The following is a 7,877-nucleotide window of genomic DNA, read 5'->3' on the forward strand; positions in this document are numbered from 1 at the left end:
TTTCGATGGAGTTGGAATTCTGAGTTAGTTGTTGTCAGTGGGATAGTGGGGAAGGATTTTTGGGATATCTTTTATTTTTATTTTCTTTTTTCAAAATTCCTCTCTTTTGAGGAAAATTGACGTCAAATTTTCTTTTGTTTTCTTCTATTCTTTTATTCCTCACCTTTTCTGTTACTTCCTCTATTTTGCTTCGATTCGTCAACGAATCTTGGTATTTTGATGTTCTATTTTCTTTCAATTGTTCGGTAAGTACGTGTAACACCCCAAAACCGGCCCAGACGTTATGGCCAGATCTGACATGTCACATGGACTTACGACTTAGTATGAATTCGTTGGTTTAAGTGATTGGGGTGGTCTTTGTAAAAACAGCGGTTGAATGAAAACCCGGTTTATCAATCTTTAGGCTATCCATTTGTTGTGCTTGTTGAGTCTTGGAAACGTTCATTAATTTTTGAAAACCCGCGCAGCCTAACATTAGTAGTTTCGACATAGTATAAATATAATCAGAAAATAAAACCATAGCGGAAAAAGAAATTTAAATAGCGGACTTATTACAAATTAAAACCCAAAATTAAATCAGAATATAAAAATAATAAAAATAAACTAACCTAGAAAAACCAACTTTGCAGATGATGTGGCCACTCCGAATCCCTCACAGCTCCAAGACCACTATGGTTGGGGATTTCCTGCAGAGATGAAAATAAAGGGTGAGTTCGGTAAACTCAGTGTGTAACATAACCCAACCATAGCCCAAAACAGATCAAACCTCAGAGTCAGACTTATCTGGGCCTTGGCCTAGTACTAGTACAGAAATCAGAATGAAACCCATAGGCCCATAGCAGATACAGAACAAATATATCATGAATACAGAAATCGCAACCCAGAGCCATCCATAACACCCCCGTACCAGCCTTACACTATGTGGGGAGACGACTCGACCCACCCAAGCGCTACACACCACAGAAATTACAGCGAGGCTGCCAGATATTGTGACGAAGTCACCAGATACAGATATTATGGCTAGGCCACCAGAACAGATATATATATATATATATATATATATGTGTGTATGTGTGCCGAAGCCACTAGATTGCAGCGAGGCTGCCAGATATTATGACGAATTCACCAGAACAGATATATATGGCGAGGCCACCAGATTGTAGCGAGGCTGCCAGAATGCTTCCTCCATCAATATAAACCCATGTCCCATGCAACAGAAATAATATGTCATGGCATACGTATACAGAAACAGAACATCATGCTTTTCAAAAAAAACAATAACCCTGTGGGTAAAATCGTAATTTTGCATGCATAAGGGTATTTCAGTAATTATTACCTATTGATAAGGTTTCATGCTCATTCTAACGTTTACCAAGTAATCAGAAGTACTTACCTCGTCTTTTTACCAAAGTGGGTCCGTTGGCCCATTGGCCCGTTTTCGGCCCATTAAGCCCAAAAATACCGTTGTGCACGAAAATGCACACTCTGCACTCTAATCATCCAAATGCACCATTTCATTAACAACTATCTCACGAGCGCTTGCACGCTCGCGAGTTTACAAAATACCAACGTTTTGGTATTTCGGCTTTTACCGATTCAGTCTAAGGGAGGGTGTCGTTTACACACCTAGTTGATAACGATTGATGATGATATCTCCCACGCGATAATCCTATAATCGATCACTAACACATTAGACTTATGAATTCATGATAACTAACATCAATCCACGTCAACTAACCCAATCATCATACAAGTTAGTCATTTACGCACGAGGCGCAAAATAGTCATTTTACCCTCTAGGGGTAAATCGGTAGTCCTACCCTACAGGGGTATTTTAGTAATTCTAAAACTTATCCACTTGGGCCTACGGACCCATTGGGACCACATGGCCCATTTCAGCCCATCGCGGCCCGAAATAGCCGTCCTACTGCTAGAGTAATGAGAAATACACACCTGTTAGGAGACTGCAGTTAATCCGTGCTCCAAACACTCTTAGCTGACGGCCAACCCAAACTAGCACGCCACAAAGCGAAAGGGATCAGCCAAGAAGGGTATGCCTACTCTCCTCATGGTTTGCTCTATTTAAAACCAGCTCTCCATCTAGTCTTATGTTAGCTTCGCGGTGTGGGATCCCTCCATCACCAGAGTTTAAAACCAACACCAACTCTTGCCTTCCCAACATAGCAAAATAATCAACCTTTGTATGCCAAGGGATTCGAGCCAAAGTCCTCTCACATGCCAACTCACGCCACCACCACTAGGCCATCAACTCATTTGTGTCATAAATCCAACACATTAAACTTTAAAGTGCACCTACTTGCTTCCAGATTTATTAAAAAGAAAAACCAAAATATATTGCAAGAGCCAAGACTTGAACCTTGGACCCCTTGCTTCCTCTATGGCGTCACTTCCTTATCCCCTAAGTGGCGCCACCTTGCCACTACACCACACTCCTTTTCGTGTCATATTTTACCCCTTTACTCTTAAAAGCCCAAACGCCAATTGCATCACCTGTTCATAATATTAAAATTTCGAAGACTACCATGGATTTAACTTAAGTTTGGGCCTTCCAAAGGCCCACTAACCTACTAAAAAATATATATTAACCAAACAAAACATACACAAATTTAAAAAAAAAACACAGAAACACAGAAAACCTAAAAATTGGGGCGTTACAACTCTACCCTCCTTAAAGAAATTTCATCCTTGAAATTTTACCTGAATCAAACAGATGAGGATATTGTTGAAACATCGCCACTTCTGGCTCCCAAGTAGATTCCTCTCTGCCATTATTATGCCACAGCACCTTTACTAGCGGAAGTGATTTCCTCCTCAAAATCTTAACATCTCGATCCAAAATCTGCATAGGCTCTTCCTCAAAAGTCAAGTCTGTTTGGACCTCGATCTCTGCAACCGGCACAACATGAGTAGGGTCAGAACGATACCGCCTTAACGTGGAGACGTGAAAGACATCATGAATCCTATTCAACTCTAGAGGTAGCTCCAATTGATAAGCCACTGGACCCACTCGCTTAAGAATCCGATAAGGCCCAATGAACCGCGGACTTAACTTGCCTTTCCTCCCAAACCTTAATATTTTCTTCCAATGCGAAACCTTCAAGAAGACCATATCACCCACAGAGTAATCAATTTCCTTGCGCTTCAAATCTGCATGACTTTTGTCTATCAGATGCTTCCTTCAACCGATCTCTAATCAACTTGACCTTATCCTCAGTATCTGCCACCAACTCAGGTCCAAGAACCTGTCGTTCACCCAACTCGGTCCAACAACTAGATGTACGACATCTTTGCCCATACAGTGCCTCATAAGGAGCCATTCGAATACTTGCCTGATAACTGTTGTTGTATGCAAACTCTGCCAATGGTAAGTAATCCTCCCAACTGCCTCGAAAGTCGATAACGCATCCCCTCAACATGTCTTCCAGAATCTGAATAACCCTTTCCGACTGACCATCGACCGAGGATGAAAGGTCAGACTAAAGTTCAACCGCGTACCCAACGCCTCATGCAACTTTTACCAAAACCGAGATGTGAATCTAGGATCTCGATCAGAAATAATCGACACTGGCACACCGTGAAGTCACACTATTTCTGCCACATACAATTTGGCTAACTTCTGAAGTGAATAATCAGTGCGGACAGGTATGAAATGAGCAGATTTGGTCAACCTATCCACAATTACCCAAATCGAGTCCTTCTTCAACGGTGTCAAGGGTAACCCACTCACAAAATCCATGGTTACCCTCTCTCACTTCCAAAGTGGTACTTTCACTGGCTGTAAAAGTCTAGAAGGTAATTGATGTTCAGCTTTCACTTGCTAACAAGTCAGACATTTTCCCACAACTTCCGTTACCTCTCGCTTCAATCCAGGCCACCAATACAACTCCTTTAAGTCGCGATACATTTTACTCCCTCCAGGATGCATAGCATACAAACCTCCATGAGCTTCTTTCAGAATTGCTTGCCTCAATTCAGAGTCTTTCGGAATACAAACTCTACCTCGGTAACACAGAAATCCCTCACTGTTCAGTCCGAACTCAGAAGTATCCCCATTCCTAACCTGCCGGAATCGAGAAACCAAGGACTCATCCTTTGACTGTTTTTCCTTAATCCCATCCACCCAGGTTGGCCTAACCTGCAATTCTGCTAACAGACTCCCGTCGTCATACAGACTCAAACGAGCAAACATGGCTCTCAGATCAGATACAGTTCTACGACTTAGGGCATCAGCCACCACATTAGCTTTGCCTTGGTGATACTCAATCGCACAGTCATAATCCTTAAGCAACTCAATCCATCTTCGCTACCTAAGGTTCAGCTCCTTCTGAGTCAGCAAGTACTTAAGACTCTTATGATCTGTGTGTATAATACACCTTTCTCTGTACAGGTAATGTCTCCAAATCTTAAACACAAAAATTACCGCTGCCAACTCCAGATCATGAGTAGGATAGTTAACTTCATGTGGTTTAAGCTGCCGCGATGCATAAGCAACCACTTTACCCTCTTACATCAGCACACAGCCCAACCCTACATGTGATGTATCACTGCATACGGTAAAATCTTTTCCAGACTCCGGCTGAATCAGTACAGGTGCCTCGGTTAGAACTTTCTTCAGCTTCTCAAAAGATTCCTGTTGTTTCTCAGTCCAAACAAAAAGTACTCCTTTCCTTATAAGCTTTGTCAAAGGCGCTGCCATCACAGAAAATCCTTCCACAAACCTTCTATAGTACCCAGCTAAACCCAGAAAACTTCGAATTTCTGACACTGACCTCGGTGGCTTCCATTCTAGAATCGCTTCAATCTTTCGAGGGTCTACCTTAATCCCTTCAGCAGAGACAACATGCCCCAAAAAAGTTACCTCTCTCAACCAGAACTCACACTTACTGAATTTCGCATAAAGCTCCTTCTCTCTCAGCACTTGCAGCACAATACGAAGATGCTCATCATGTTTCTCCTCAGTTTCAGAATAAACTAGAATATCATCGATAAAGACGACCACGAATTGATCTAAGTATGGCTGGAACACTCGATTCATCAGATCCATAAATGCCGCAGGTGCGTTTGTCAAGCCAAATGGCATAACTAAGAACTCATAGTGACCATACCGAGTTCTGAATACCGTCTTATGAATATCCACCTCCTTAACCCTCAACTGACGATACCCAGATCGAAGGTCAATCTCGGAAAATACTGAAGCTCCTCCGAGTTGGTCGAATAAATCATCGATTCTCGGCAGTGGGTACTTGTTCTTAATCGTCAGTTTGTTCAATTGCCGATAATCGATTCACATCCGCATTAACCCATTTTTCTTCTTTACGAACAATACTGGTGCTCCCCACGGAGACACACTTGGTCTAATGAAGCCTTTATCCAATAACTCTTGAATTTGGGCTTTCAGCTCCACCAACTCCTTTGGTGCCATCCTATAAGGTGCAATGGACACTGGTGCCGTTCCAAGCAACAAGTCGATTCCAAACTCAACCTCTCGGTTCGAGGGCAAACCCAGAAGCTCCTCTGGAAAAATATCTTGAAAATCCTTGACGGTTCTAACTTTATCCATTGTCAGATCCTCAGTTTTCGATTGGCTTACAAATGCCAAATAAGTCTCATATCCCTTTCGAATCCACTTATCGGCTCTCAATGCCGACACCACATTAGACAGATAATCCCTACGCTCGCCTATCACCAAAACCTCTTTATCATTTATGGTCTTTAACATTATTCGCTTAGCAGCACAATCCAGACTCTATGCTTAACAAGCCAATCCATTCCTAAAATGAGATCGAATTCTCCGAAAGGTAGCTCCATCAGATCTCCAGAGAAAACTTTTTCTTGAGTTTCTATAGGCACATCTCTATACAGTTTATCTACCCTAACCGAGTGACCCAAAGGACTTAGTACAGATACCCCACTCACGGTCTCCTCAGAGCGTACACCCAGTGACCCAGATATAGCACATGCAACATATGAATGGGTAGATCTAACATCTATCAACGCAGTGTATGGCATACTGGAAATCAGAAACGTACCAGTTATGACATCAGGTGCATCGCCCTCCTCTCGACAGCGAGCTACATACACCAACGCTGGCTATCGAGCCTCAGTATTTCCAGTACCCCTGCCAGGTACTCTTCTTTCTCGACCTTTTCTATTACGACCTCTGTCTTGCCCACGTCCTCTCGGAAACTGTGGTCCACCCCTCACTAGTTGAGCGACCCTTTGCTCTAAAACTTAAACCTGATCTGGTTCCTGAGACAATCCTTAACCCTATGCTCCATAGATCTGCATCGAAAACAAGCATCAGAACGTTTCCGACACTCGCCCATATGCATCTTCCCACAATTCCTACAACCTTGCGGTCTAACAAAGATTCATCCAGTCTCGCTTCGAATCGGCTCCATTACCCTTGCTCTCTTAACATTCCTGTTCATACCACCTGAAAGTCCTGAATCTCTCCTAAAACGGTTTAATCTTTCTCACGATTCTGTCTTTCTGTATGCTTCACTTCCTCAGCTATCTTAGCTTTCTCCACTAAAGCAGCAAAGTTACGCTCCCTCTGCGGAGCAATCAGCACCCTAAGTTCATCTCTCAGACCATCCTCGAAGCGTACGCTACGCTCATACTCTGTAGCAACAATCCCAGAAGCATACCAGCTCAGTCTCAGAAACTCAGACTCATACTCAGCCACTGACTTACTCCCTTGGACCAGGTTCAGGAATTCTTTCCGACAAGCATCCACGTAACTAGCCCCAACATACTTTCCTTTGAAAGCTGTCTTAAACAGCTCCCAAGTCACACTGTCAGCAAGAGTTCCATCTCTCACCGTGAGCCACCACTGATAAGCCTCATCCTTGAGTAATGATATGGCTCCCTTCAGCTTTTGCTCCACAGAGCAGTCCAGATCATCCACAATCCGCTCTGTGGCTTCTAACCAATACTCAGCCACATTCGGAGCTACCCCAGATACACCCCTAAAGATCTCCGCTCCGTTAGCCCGGAGTCGCTCAGAAATATATCCTCAAATTTCATTACCCGAACTTGCCCCGGTAACCCTTTCTAGAACACGAAGCATTGCTTGAGACAGGGCGTCATCCCCGGTACCACGATCATGAGACTCCACTTTTATTGCCGGTGGTACCGGTGTATCTGCTGCCGGCACATGTCCTGAAGATGAAGATTCAGCCTGTTCATTACATCGGCCACGTCCACGGCCTCTTCCACGAGTAGCTCTCGTACTCATATCGTATTATCTGATTAAGAATTTTATGAATCAGTTTAATGTTTCAGTATTTATTACAAATGTCTTATGAATAACAGTAATTCAGAGTTTTAAGTTTGTTTTCTTGGGCGGTAGCCTAGCTACAGTCTCAATCTACTTAACAGAGTTTCTATAATTCCAGTGTTACCCTAACTAAAGTACCATGATAAGGTTTTGTACAAGCATATAACAGATATCTCAAAAACAATCAAAAAGGCTCAGAAAACTTACAGACTTCCCGGCACCACGATCATGAGACTCCACTTTTATTGCCGGTGGTACCGGTGTATCTCTTCTTAAGACATGTCCTCAAGATGAAGATTCACTGTTCATTACATCGCCACGCCCACGGCCTCTTCCACGAGTAGCTCTCGTACTCATATCGTATTATCGATTAAGAATTTTATGAATCAGTTTAATGTTTCAAGATTTATTACAAATGTCTTATGAATAACAGTAATTCAGAGTTTTAAGTTTGTTTTCTTGGGCGGTAGCCTAGCTACAGTCTCAATCTACTTATCAGAGTTTCTATAATTCCAGTGTTACCCTAACTAAAGTACCATGATAAGGTTTTGTACAAGCATATAATGATATATCT

Source organism: Gossypium arboreum, chromosome 11 (genome assembly GCF_025698485.1).
Source record: "Gossypium arboreum isolate Shixiya-1 chromosome 11, ASM2569848v2, whole genome shotgun sequence".
Taxonomy (NCBI): domain Eukaryota; kingdom Viridiplantae; phylum Streptophyta; class Magnoliopsida; order Malvales; family Malvaceae; genus Gossypium; species Gossypium arboreum.